Below are 14,537 nucleotides of genomic sequence, written 5' to 3' on the forward strand. Positions count from 1 at the left end.
AGACGAGGCAAAATATAAACCAAATACCAGACCAAAATGACCCAATAGGTTTAGAAACAGAAATCATCAGTGGAGGACTGTAAGAGTTTAGATGACATCACCACTGGAGCACATAATAATCTTCAGAGTAGCAGCCAGCCATTGGTCGAGTCATGTGTGAGTTTATAAGGCTTGACCTTTCAGTAAACTAATGCAAGGCTGATGCCAGGTTGATTTATGGCAATAAGGGCAGACGACCCCTGACCTCTAGTGCATTACTGGAGCCACTAGATTAGTCTCTCCTCCAGGTTATCTGGGGGGATATCACTGCCTTATCCACTGAACAACAGGAACACTGGTCACACAGATGCATACAACATACTGTAGATAGTATAGCTAGCTAAAGACGTAAGATTTCAATTTGATCACCCTAATGCAGAAGAAAATCTCCATTCATTATAATCCACATAATAATTCACATTTCCTGTTGCTACAGGATTATTTTCGTGTTGTAGCAAACTGGCTCAAATTAAGATTCTACATCTGTACACTCATCCAGTCCATTCTGTTAAATCTTTCTCTTCATTTACAAATCTATGATCTGTGCCCGTCTTGACAGGACAGTGTAGCCAAAAGTTTAAAGAGGGGAGGGTGAGAAAGTCTGTATCTTCGGCATTGTGGCACCTGAAGGCTAGGTGAGAATTTGTTGTATTGGTGGGTGTCAAGAAAGATTTTTAGGCTTGCGGCAATTTTTTTTGTTGCAAACAAAAGTTTAGGAACCACTGATGTGGAATCAAGTGATCGGTTGGGAATAAACCCTTAGTAGGCTGTACTGGTCTCTATCTCCAATGGACAGGTAAATGATTTCAACGTCAGGGCCAAAGTGGTTAGCATGGTAGCTACGGCTTGCTCTGAGCGGCATGTAAGTGGTATTGATATTTGCTAACATATGAAGGAATTCTGCTGTCCAGCATGACGTGACCTGCAGCAAATTGGACCTCCTGTAGAGTTGATCAAACATTACAGTTCAAACGCCTTCTTTCATACCCCCCGGTGCCAACCCAGCATGAGGTGCGCATGCCTTACGAAGATTGGGTAGATTTTAATGAATTACTTTGAAAATAATATGTTGGGCTGGACAAAATTATATCACAGTCATATGATATCAGAATAATTTAAACCATTACAATATACTGTAAATAGGGCCTCCTGTGTGGCACAGCAGTCTAGGGCAATGCATCGCAGTGCTTGAGGCGTCACTACAGACCCGGGTTCGATCCCAGGCTGTGTCGCAGCCGGCCACAACAGGGAGACGCGTGAGGCGGCGCACAATTGGACCAGCATTGTCCGGGTTGTCCTTGTCTCATCGCGCTCTAGTGACTCCTTGTGGTGGGCCAGGTTCATGCACGCTGACCTCTGTAGCTAGCTGTACGGTGTTTCCTCCGACACATTGGTGCGGCTGTCTTCCGGGTTAAGCGAGCAGTGCTGCTAGGCAGGGTCGTGTTCCGGAGGACGCATGGCTCTCGACCTTCGCCTCTCCGAGTCCGTACGGGAGTTGCAGCGATGGGACAAGACTGTAACTATCAATTGGATATCACGAAAAAGGGGTAAAAAGTACCCAAAAAATAAAGAAAGAATATACTGTAAATGCTATGAGAACGCAAATGAGCATCCCTGTTGGGAAATGAGCAGCCCTTCAATGTGAAAATGTCTGCTCCTGGTCAACCGATTAATCGGAATGGCCGATTACTTAGGGCCGATTTCAAGTTTTCATAACAATCGGAAATCGGCATTTTTGGCATTTTTGGCCGATTTATATATATTTAAAAAAATGTATACCTTTTATTTAACTAGGCAAGTCTTATTTTCAATGAATGCCTAGGAACTGTGGGTTAACTGCCTTGTTCAGGGGCAGAACGACAGATTTTCACCTTGACAGCTCAGGGGTTTCAATCTTGCAACCGCACAGTTAACTAGTCCAACGCACTAACCATTGCACTCCACGAGTAGCCTGCCTGTGCAGTAGAAGTGCAGTAGAAGCCAAGGTAAATTGATAGCTAGCATTAAACTTATCTTATAAAAAACAATCAATCATAATCACTAGTTATAACTACTGATCCAGTTTAGCAGGCAATATTAACCAGGTGAAATTGTGTCATTCCTCTTGCGTTCATTGCACACAGAGTCAGGGTATATGCAACAGTTTGGGCTGCCTGGCTCATTGCGAAATAATTTGCCAGAACTTTACGTAATTATGACATACATTGAAGGTTGTGCAATGTAACAAGAATATTTAGACTTAGGGATGCCACCCATTAGATAAAATACAGAACGGTTCCGTATTTCACTGAAATAATAAACGTTTTGTTTTCGAAATGATAGTTTCCGGATTTTATCATATTAATGACCAAAGGCTCGTATTTCTGTGTGCTATTATGTTATAATTAAGTCTGATTTGATAGAGCAGTCTGACTGAGCAGCAGCAGGCCCGTAATCATTCATTCAAACAGTACTTTTGTGCGTTTTGCCAGCAGCTCTTCGCAAGCACAGCGCTGTTTATGACTTCAAGCCTATCAGTCTAATGGCTGGTGTAACCAATGTGAAATGGCTAGCTAGTTAGCTGGGTGTGCGATAATACTGTTTCAAACGTCACTCGCTTTTAGATTTGGAGTAGTTATTCCCCTTGCGCTGCAAGGGCCACGGCTTTTGTGGAGCGATGGGTAACGATGCTTCGAGTGTGGCTGTTGTCGATGTGTTCCTGGTTCGAGCCCAGGTAGGGCAAGGAGGGGGACGGAAGCTATACTGTTACACTGGCAATACTATAGTGCCTATAAGAACATCCAATAGTCAAAGGTATATGAAATACAAATGGTATAGAGAGAAATATTCCTATAAATACTATATTAACTACAACCTAAAACCTCTTACCTTGGTATATTGAAGTCTCATGTTAAAAGGAACCACCAACTTTCATATGTTCTCATGTTCTGAGCAAGGAACTCAAACGTTAGCTTTTTTACATGGCAAATATTTTACATGGCACATATTACTTTCTTCTCCAACACTTCGTTTTTTCATTATTTAAACCAAATTGAACATGTTTCATTATTTATTTGAGGCTAAATTGATTTTATTGATGTTTTATATTAAGTTAAAATAAGTGTTAATTCAGTATTGTTGTAATTGTCATTATTACAAAAAAATAATAATAATTGTCCGATTGATCGGTATCGGCTTTTTTAGGCATCCAAAAATCGGTATCTGTATCGGCGTTGAAAAAATCATAATCGGTCGACCTCTATTTTAGAGTCTATTGAATGTAACGCTGGTGAAGTGGTTGTAGCATAGAACAGCATTTTGCTCATGTGTGTTTACTGTACAGAAAATAACTGGGTAAGATTCTGGTTTCAAACTATTTGCATACAATTTGCATATTGCAACAAGGATAGATAACACCAGTTATCCTCCAACCCCCAACCACAAAACAATGCCAAAGGACATTTAAGAAGGAATTAACCAGAAATAAAAGTTAATTAAGTAAGGTACATCCAAAGACCATCACATTTAATAAATATATATCATATTTAACCCAGTCAGCTTAACTCAGTCAGAAACTCGGAATCCCAGCAAAAACAAAAATATCCACAGGTGACATTTGAGAAAAACGTGATGCTCACAGCCACATGCCCCTCCCTAATTTGCATGCTACCTTCCCATGGCTGGCTGAGAGCGAGGGCTGAGAGTGACCTTCTTCAAGAGCGCTGGTAATTTCTTGTGTGTCACAAAGATAATATCCGGAGGCTTTATCACGTGTCTCAGTGTCTGGTGTGCAACACAGAGGAAGAGAGAAATCTTTCAAATACATATATTTTTACAGTCTATCAGAAAAATACAGTGAAAGAGAGAGAGCAAAAGTGAGAGCGTGAGAGTTACGTTGCACTGGCACATCAAGACCAGCAGGAGTGATTCAACTCTATGGGTGTTGATGACTATGTGGACCATCTTAACCATTTTAAAAAGGAAGGATTTTAGTTGGATGATAAACCTCTTGTTAATAATATAGCCCATTTAGTGTTACTAGATACAAACTTCAGAGTAATGTAATGTAGCTGTCAACCGTGACCCATGCTACATGATGTATTTGACAGACGGATCAGTCTTGCCTAGGCAAGGCTGAGAGCTCTGGAGGTCATGTGACTATAGGATTAGTTTGAGCCCAACTGAAAGGGGCGGGGTTAGTGGGGGTAGGGGTTAGCGTGAGCCTTGCTTTCACCACCACATGCTTTCTCATAGACCCCGGGACTCCTCCCCTACTACAGTATCTCTTTCCCTTTAACTGTCTTTCTCTCTTCCTCCCTTCCTCCACTCTCTGCTTAAAAATGTTCAACCCGTTTCACGCTCACCCTAGTGAGGTTTAATCTCTGCTTGGACTGGACAACACACTGTTACTCAGCTGAAGGCAGAGAGAGAGAGAGAGAGAGAGAGAGAGAGAGAGAAAAGAGAGAGAATGTAAAAAGAAACCAATCAACACCATGGCCATCTGAAAAAGGCCATGGCACACACTTAGGTACTCATTGGCTGTGTGTGAGATCATTAATACCGCGTTGTATCATGGGTAAATCGTGACTGACTGATCTACAAATAAGATTGAGTCGTTTTTTAGATGCAAGGTGATTTGTCGATCAGTCAGTCTCGACTCGCCTTTAAAGTCGGCTGCAATGTTGAACGCGCCCACTTCCTTGTAGCCTACATGACACCGCACTCTGATTGGGCAACACTTCCTCATGCTCAAATTGGAACCCCCTCTTAGTCCTAATCTAAGATTTGATTATCCTACCCCAATAACAGCCTTTATGATTTTCAATGGTCAAACATGAACAATTTCAACCTCCTATCAACACCTCCTCCCCTTTTCCCTTTTCTTCCTCCTTCCCTCCCTCCTCCAGCGGCGTGTATTCATGGACGCCAAGAGATGCCAGACCCCCCCCTCCATATTCGGTCTCCCTGTGTTTCATCATTTTCCTTCAATATGTGTAGGTCATCTATCTGATGCTGTCTGGTTTAAAAGAGTATGACATTGTTGCCGCCAGTAGAATTGAAAGCAAGGGAAGGCAGCGAGCATATGGCTTCCCTTGATTAAGAATAGCCAATCAGCGTTGAGAGAAGCTGAGTGAGCTCAACTGTGCACCAACAAAAAAGTGTCAAGGGAAGCCAGTTTGGATTTAGCTTCACTCCAATCACATCACATCCAAAGCAACACGTAATTTACAGTAAAACAAATCTTGTTGTCATTGTCCTAGCTAGCTAGCTGAAGTCGGCCCTTTCCTAAATTAGCCATGGATGGCGATAGGGATTTGGACTTGGGGTTTGACTTAATTCTCTGTACTGGACAATGATTATAACTGTGATTCTGATCTAACCATACATTGTGCCCCTGGACTGAGAGGATGAAAGTTCAACATGTAGCTAGATGTAGTATGCTAATGTTAACTGGCCTGGTGCATCATTGGCCATGAAAAGAAGTTAGGCTAGCAAGCAAGCATTTTAGACAGGTAGCCTACGACAACAAAAACTAAGAGTGTGTACCCTATGATAGATTCGTGAAAGAGAGGAGGATGGCATTGGTTGTTTCTCTACAAGTAGGGTGGGTCGGCATGTTTGTTCTACTTGCACGCACAAATGCATGCACACACGCGTACACACACACACATGGAAATCAGAACCATGGACAGCCACATCATATTTAGCTTTCATTGATTGGACTAAATTATTTTTGGTATCTTAGTTGTCACTGTCTGTATTCGACTAAGCAGAGGTGATTTGATGATGTTGAAATGTTGAAGTTGAAATGGTGCTGGAATAGTGGAGGCAGCTCCTGTTTTCTTTGCGACTTGAAGTAACTCTCCATGGTTCTAAATCAATAGTTGTTTAGTGGTCCATGCTATCGGTCATGTAGCTGTTTGTTACATGCAATATGCTTTGTGGACTTCACTGGACAGAGGTAGCTATCCGGTTTTGTGATGAAACAAAGGTGTGGTTGAATTTGTTCTGCCACTGTGTCTTCTTATTGTCTCAACCTTAGGCCAATATATCACGGTGGCAATGCATATTAACTAACAGGTTATAGAACAAACAATGCAATTATCACAACACATAGGTTGTAAAATGGCTTTTTTTTACCTGGCTTGCATGGCTTCCTTAAGCCATCATTGTTCTTAACCGACTTGCCTAGTTAAATAAAGGTAAAAAATAAATACAAATAAATGACAGGTGCTGTTAGACTACAATATTATTTTTCTCACTGTTTGGAGGTGTAAACAACACTAAATCAATTCTAAGTAATAGCAGTCTGTTCTAACAAAAATAAAATGCAAAGCCTTTATTACAGCATAGCATAGATCAAAAAGCAGAATCTGTGAAATTGCTTCATCTGACATTTTGCCGTTGCATGAGGCTTGGTGCTCACGGAATTAGTAGGCTATTAAACAAACACCCAAACAGGCTAACCGAAGCTACATCAGTCTTATTTCTGTAGATATACTGTACCTTCAGAAAGTATTCAAACCCCTTGACTTTTTTCACATTTTGTTACGTTACAGCCTTATTCAAAAATTTATTAAATAGATATTTTTTTCTGAAAAATCTATACACAATACCCCATAGTGAAAACTGGCACCCCTGTATTGGCACCCCTGTATTTGGGGAGTTTTTCCCATTCTTCCCTGCCGACCTCTCAAGATCTGTCAGGTTGGATGGGGAGCATTGCTGCACAGCTATTTTCAGGTCTCTCCAGAGATTTTAGATCGGGTTCAAGTCCGGGCTCTGGCTGGGCCACTCAAGGATATTCAGAGACATGTCCCGAAGCCACTCAAGCGTTGTCTTGGCTGTGTGCTTAGGGTCGTTGTCCTGTTGGAAGGTGAACCTTTGCCCCAGTCTGAGATCCTGAGAGCTCTGGAGCAGGTTTTCATCAAGGATGTCTCTGTACTTCTTTCATATTTGCCTCAATCCTGACTAGTCTCCCAGTCCCTGCCCCTAAAAATGGTGCCAGGTTTCCTACAGACGCGATGCTTGGCATTCAGGCTAAAGAGTTCAATCTTGGTTTCATCAGACCAGAGAATCTTGTTTCTCATGGTCTGATAGTCCTTTAGGTGCCTTTTGGCAAACTCAAAGCGGGCTGTCATGTGCCTTTTACTGAGGAGTAGCTTCCGTCTGGCCACTCTACCATAAAGGCCTGATTGGTGGTGTTCTGCAGAGATGGTTGTCCTTCTGGAAGGTTCTCCCATCTCCACAGGGGAACTCTAGAGCTCTGTCAGAGTGATCATTGGGTTCTTGATCACCTCCCTAACCAAGGCCCTTCTCTCCCGATTTCTCAGTTTGGCAGGGCGGCCAGCTCTAGGAAGTCTTGGTGGTTCCAAACTTCTTCCATTTAAGAATGATGGAGGCCACTGTGTTCTTGGACCATCAATGCTGCAGAATTTTTTAGTACCCTTCCCCAGATCTGTGCCTTGACACAATCCTGTCTCGGAGCTCTACGGACAATTCCTTCGATCTCTTGGCTTGGTTTTTGCTCTGACATGTACTATCAACTCTGGGACCTTATATAGACAGGTGTGTGCCTTTCCAAATCATGTCCAATCAATTGAATTTACCACAGGTGGACTCAAATCAAGTTGTAGAAACATCTCAAGGATGATCGATGGAAACAGGATGCACCTGAGCTCAATTTTGAGTCTCCTAGCAAAGAGTCTGAATACTTACATAAATAAGGTATTTCTGTTTTGAATTTTTAAGAAATTAGCAAAAATTCCTAAAAACCTGTTTTCGCTTTGTCATTATGGGATATTGTGTGTAGATTGCTTAGGGGAAAAAATATTGAATCAATTTTAGAATAAGGCTGTAACGTAACAAAAGGTGGAAAAAGTCAAGGGGTCTGAATACTTTCCGAAGGCCCTGTATATGAATGATTTTATAAAGCCAGGCACATTTAACTGTTAGGCTATTGATTATAGTCCCTAATGAATTTGGGATTTCCTCACTAAGGACAATTAGGCTAAGGCAATGGCTGTTTCCTCGTCTCTGCTACCTCCGCCTCATTGTTCTCAATCCTAATATGCTGGTTAACTTTGCTATTATGCACATGGCAACATAGGGAAAGGCACACTGAAGATTATCTTTCAGAAATGTGGACAGCGAACGTACCCAACGCGGGACAAAGCACATTTGTTAGATATATTAGATATATTAGTGTTGCACCATTAATTTTACATAATATAAGCATATACACTATCAGTATCACATGTCTTAGAGTGATGGACTATGCCATCCCTGTGGCCTCCACATTGGATTAGTCCACTGAGACAGGTGCGAATCAGATGTCAGGTGTCTTGTGCCCCATGAAAAAAATTATAAATTGCGACTGCTTGACTAAAGAAATCTCAGCCAACCAGCAGCCTATTGACCAAACAATTGACCAGTCGACTAACTGGGGTCAGCCCTAAAATATGTACAATATATACAGAGCTCTCTGCCTAGGGGACCTCACAGCGCCATGGAAGCTACAGAATTCAAACGTGTTACATCCATGAATTCATCACAGGCATGCATGGAATACTTCAACTAACCATCCCTTTTCACCAGCATCAGAGCAACCCACCCATGCACCAAAACAACCCACCCATGCACCAAAATCTCTCATCTTCCTTCCTCCAGCCCTTCCAGTAAAGACCCATCAGGTCAGTATCACTGCCATGGCTTTCCTGGTAGCAGGGAAGGAGATAAAGTGGGGGAACTCTGGCTAAGCACACGGGCATGCTGTGACCACATGGCCTGCCCTGCCTGTTGAGAGACGGGATCCTTAAACATAGGGTTTCCCCTGTTCCCCTGCTGTTTCTGGGGTTGTCTCTCTGTGTCTGTTTCTGCTCCCTCCCTGCCTAGGACAGGTTGTGCTGTCCAACTAATGTGTGCCCAGCATGGCAACTGTCCGCGTCAGCCAGACCCAACACGACCTCTGAAACTTTGTCTTGGCAGTGGAAATGGCCAGTTACATAGTCCAGTTGAATTAACCGTGTGGGCTCCCCAGGCAGCGCTTCACATAATGTCAAGTGGGTCAGGGTTAAGTGGTGCAAACAATCCTTGATGGTTTACCATAACTGTTTCCATTGATGTCTGACCAAGTGCTTATTTATTTTAGAGATGGAAAACACATCCCAAATTGTGCAGATGAAGCTGGGCAGACAATCCATTATGAAAAATCTACAGGACCTAGTACCACAAATTCTTTGCAGGCATCAGGACAGAAAGCCCAATACAGCAGAACTTATAAGCAGCCAAAGAGCAAATGGAACAGAGCCAGAATGCCATGGATTCCTACGGAATTTTCATTACGCACACCTGGCCCCTATTCCCAGTGATTAGTAATTGTATAAGTGTGTCCTTGGTTTACCATTGTCCTGTTGATTATTGTTACATTGTCCGTTGGTTCGTGTGAGTACCTGTGCTGTGTGTTTTGGCTTTCGTTCCCTTGTGGATTGTGCAGATGATTATGGGTCTCGTCCTATGTGTTAATCATTGTGCGCGTGTGTTCTTTATTCGAGGTACTCCTCACTCTTTTGTTTGGGTTTCAACCCTGTGTTTTTGTTCCGTGTTTGTTTGGTCTTCGTCCCCGTGCCTTTACATGGCACGTAATTTGGGCGTAAATAAAAACCCTATTACGCATTCCTGCGCATGTCTCCCGAATCATTCATACCAGCGTGGCACAGAAACCTTTCAAAAATCCAATCTAAGTAATAAAACATATATAGAGCCAAAGTCTACAATATTTCTTCAAAAATCCTCATCTACTAAAGGGAATGCAGCCCCAGAGAGAAGTAGTAGATAGCAGTGAACATGGTATGTATGACAGGAGCACTCGGGTCAGGAACATCAATACTGCAAGCATCCTTCTTTCAATCTCTACCTCAAACCAAACAGGCAAGATGACCTGATGTTGAGTACCCAACTAGTCAGAGAGCCATGGATGGTGGAAGGGTGGTGGAGGAATAAAGAGTGGTTGTGGGTGGTGGAGGAATAAGGAGTGGTTGTGGGTGGTGGAGGAATAAGGAGTGGTTGTGGGTGGTGGAGGAATAAGGAGTGGTTGTGGGTGGTGGAGGAATATGGAGTGGTTGTGGAGGAGGAATATGGAGTGGTTGTGGAGGAGGAATATGGAGTGGTTGTGGGTGGTGGAGGAATATGGAGTGGTTGTGGGAGGAATAGGGAGTGGTTGTGGGTGGTGGAGGAATATGGAGTGGTTGTGGGTGGTGGGGGAGGAATATGGAGTGGTTGAGGGTGGGGGAGGAATATGGAGTGGTTGAGGGTGGTGGAGGAGGAATATGGAGTGGTTGAGGGTGGTGGAGGAGGAATAGGGAGTGGTTGTGGGTGGTGGAGGAATATGGAGTGGTTGTGGGTGGTGGAGGAATATGGAGTGGTTGTGGGTGGTGGAGGAATATGGAGTGGTTGTGGGTGGTGGAGGAATAGGGAGTGGTTGTGGGTGGTGGAGGAATATGGAGTGGTTGTGGGTGGTGGAGGAGGAATATGGAGTGGTTGAGGGTGGTGGAGGGGGAATATGGAGTGGTTGAGGGTGGTGGAGGGGGAATATGGAGTGGTTGTGGGTGGTGGAGGAGGAATATGGAGTGGTTGTGGAGGAGGAATAAGGAGTGGTTGTGGGTGGTAAATTGTCTGGGGAAGCTACATTATGCTGTGGAGGAGATATGGGGTCAGAGAATTCAGCTAGATCAGGGGTATTCAACTGGGGATCCTTTTTTAAATGAATATTAAAAATGAATATCACTGGCAACAACAGAATAAACACATTTTTATGTCAACTTGATTTCTGAACTCCTAATATTGAGCAACTTACAGTAATTGGAGCTAATTACACTCACTGGAGTATCTGATATAGACTGAAAAAAGCAGGTGAGGCTGCTGGTATAAGCTTTCTTGACTTGGACATTAGTTTTTGCCAACACGTGGCTAACCTTTGTTTAACCAGCTTAACAGCTTCTACTAGCAAAAATGTGTTTGGAGATAGCCTATTAGCTGGAAAGGTATGTTAGAGTTTACACTTCGTCTTCCAATTATAACTAGCCTGACTACCCATCCACATCCCTTCGGCCAAACACCACACCCAGTACCATTTCTTCTCCACCATGAATGTATGGAGCAATCGATAGAGCAGCAGAGTTAAATTCAGAATGAGTCGTCAGGCAAAACTATAACTGCAGGAGGTCAGAATAATGAAAACATCTACCAAATAAATTTATTTTCAAGGGGTGGTGGGTTGGGTCAATGAAGTCTGCTAGTGCACCTGACTGTTACCCCCGGTTAGCAAAACACTCATCAAAGCATCCTGACCTGTGCTGCTGTCAGTTGGTGTGTGTATAATGTCATTATAACATGAAAGAGGTAGGATACACAGGGACAAGGTGGGGTGCAATCAAACTGCATCGCAGGAAGTAATGACTTTCTTTATCTGAGTTTCTTTAAACAAACATCAATGTCCATACTCAGTGTGGTTGTAAAGCACACACACGCGGACACACACAAATCTTATCACCACTCAAGCTTGCAGTGACATTGACATTTTAGTCATCAACACATCAACAATTTAGGGGTATTTCCTTTATACAGAGACCTGTCTGTGCTTGTAAGGTTAAGCCATATGACAGTCTAGTAAAACACTATAACATCAATGCATGTGGTGACATTTCAGCTAAACACCAACAACTATGTTTCCAATTACATACCTTTTACATGTGAGTCACACAGTGCACGATTACGGGACATGTCCATGTCTTCAGTGACAACAACCACAACCATACAGCAAACACATCTGTGGCTTCTGTGACATTAATTAGGGAAAGGTAAAGGGGATGGATATCTAGTCAGTTGCACAACTGAATGTATTCCACCGAAATGTGCCTTCCGCATTTAATGACGTCCACGTCATCGATACTCGATACTGTGATGGAGCTTCTTCTAACCCCAATAGCAACAAATGTGATGCCCTTTATAACACAGTGTGAATCCATTCATCTCTCTCCGGTTAGTTGAAGCCCATTGTGTACAAAATATGTTGAGCTCATTTCTCACAAGAGAGGAATAAGAAAGCAAACAGAATAACAGTTTTGGTACTAAACGGATTACTCATACAGCACGTGCTTGTTATTTGTTTTCATGTTTGTTTTCATTGTTATGACGACTGACCACATTTTACACAGCATCCTGTGTGGCCATTTTGTTATAAAACAAGTAAAACACTACCTGACATATATCAATGAGGGATTGGGAGACTATTAGAACAACTATATGAAGTGGCTTGTTTTATTCCAGATTTAATTAGGAATCATTGACATAAAGCCTCTTTAAATGAAATCCATTGTTTGTGTTCCAAACACCCATGTTTACTCAGTTGTGGTAAGGAGGCTTGGAGAACAACTGTCATAAAGCACTCAAATAAACAGGAGCAGAGAGAATGTCACACCTTGACTGCATCACCTGACCAATAGCCAGGCTGCCTTGCTCTCCGGGTGCAATAAGATAAACATTGGACTACTTTACCAGCATATCAACACCACATTAAAAGTCTGCAGCCAATATGGCCTACAGTAGCAATTGTGCACAGTTGTGTCTTATTACATGGTTGTTAACATTTTGCCAAATTATTCAGTTCATTTTAAAATGGTAGACGCCCATTTTCACCAGCAAACTTGGACAAAATAAAAAACATCTCAGAAAAATATTCTGCCAAATAATGTGCCATCTCCACAAACACTTTAGAGAGGATTATTATTAGTTTCTTTGTTGCACTGAAAGTCATTCCAATAATATATAGCGTATTTGTCTAAATGCAATATATACATAAAAATATAACTGTTTGTCTAGGATAAATAATAATACAACTGCTTATTTTTACATTGGCAGGCAGACACCATATTTCTTTTACATCGGCATTGATAATTTATTTATCTAGTTCTTATCTAATTTCGAAAGTTACCTAACTAAAATAGATGTGCAATACAAGTTGAACTTTCACCTGTTAGGCTACAACACAACTTCTTGAGAGGAGTTCCACACGCACATTCATTATACCATGATATGCGCCTCACGCTGGCTAACGGTTTGATATAATAAACTCACATTACAATTTGCGTTTGACCTAGGCTACACGCTATTTCAATGATCCGTATAACATGTGTTATAGCCTACATGCAAATGATGTTAATAATATAGCCGTTAAGATGTTATGTTAAAAACGTTGTGCAATGTTGAAGAAAATAAATGATCTAGCGTATTCGAGTTCTCGCTTGACTCCCAGGGGGGGGGGGGGGGGGTTGGACTCAGCCTGTTGATTCAATATATATATAGGAGAAAGGGTCAACAAACACCAGTAACAAAGTAAATATTATATTAACAATACACTCAATCAATATTGTAAACACTAAAAATATATTTGTAGCTTCACATGTGGTATTGTCGGTGACATTATAGCCACGCTTGGCTAGCCTAAAAGACGGCAGAGCCACACAACTCTAACCATAGTTTGTTTACAAAGCGCTGTCGGAACATTCTTTCGCAATAGAAACCGTCTGCACGAAATATGCTTTTCCAAAATCTTCTCGAAGCTGACATAGTTAACAAACCTACCTTGACAGGACGATCAATTGAGTTGTCTTTTTGCATAAAAGTAAGGGAAAGCTCCGCAACGTACGCACGACCCAGAAAATGAACCTCTCCCGTCTCTTTCTAACTGTTCGCTACGCAGTTTTTTTCATTCTCTCTCTCGTGTCTTTCGCTTGCGCTCCACTCTAGGATCGGTCAGTGCAATAAAGGATCCTTGGGACGTCCATATCGTAAACCTTAACATTAACCATAAGCCTTACCTAACCCTTGCCCTTACCTTAACTATTTTAAATGTCAACTTCAATGGGGGGTAGGGGCTTCCCAAGGATCCCAGATAGCAGGAACACTCTAAGTTCTCTCCCTCTCTCTAACCGCCCACTTCCGGGGTTTTCTCTTTGACAGGCGAATATTGTCATATGAAAACATTAACATGTGTAAAATACTGTCCCTACTTCAGTAAGTTAATTTACCAGCATAATATAGCCTAACCTAACAAATGTAAGGCAATTAAATGATCAAATGATCAAATTCTGTATTGATGATGAAATAACAACAATAATAATAATAATTATAATAATAATAAATAGATGAAGGAGAAATAGTTTATTATTATTATTTTCCTACATATTATCATGTTATATGCTATTGTTATAATCATCATTAGAAGTAGTCTTGTAATAACTGAAGTAGCCTTTGTAAGAGCAATGTGATCTATTTCTAAATAGCACTACAGTACATCGTATATTGATGAACCACATTGAACCACATAACAGGTGTTTACAAGAATAGGCCAACATGTGCACATGTTGCCTTCAATGTGTCTCAATGGGAAGAAAGTGGAGAAAACCAATGGGAATTTGAAGAGATGGAGATGCCCAGTTCTAGGAAGTAGCAAGGCCAAG

General features: G+C 41.9%; 1 protein-coding gene across 1 annotated transcript in view; it reads right to left on the reverse strand.

The window, feature by feature from the left end:
* LOC110538192 (signal transducer and activator of transcription 5B) overlaps positions 1-13,979 on the reverse strand; it is a 93,277-nt gene extending 79,298 nt beyond the window's left edge. The window contains exon 1 of the mRNA XM_036938252.1: positions 13,660-13,979. The gene's annotated coding sequence lies outside the window, so the exon portion shown is untranslated. The remainder of the gene's footprint in view (positions 1-13,659) is intronic.
* Positions 13,980-14,537: the final 558 nt, after the last annotated feature.

This window comes from Oncorhynchus mykiss, chromosome 12 (assembly GCF_013265735.2).
Source record: "Oncorhynchus mykiss isolate Arlee chromosome 12, USDA_OmykA_1.1, whole genome shotgun sequence".
Taxonomy (NCBI): Eukaryota; Metazoa; Chordata; class Actinopteri; order Salmoniformes; family Salmonidae; genus Oncorhynchus; species Oncorhynchus mykiss.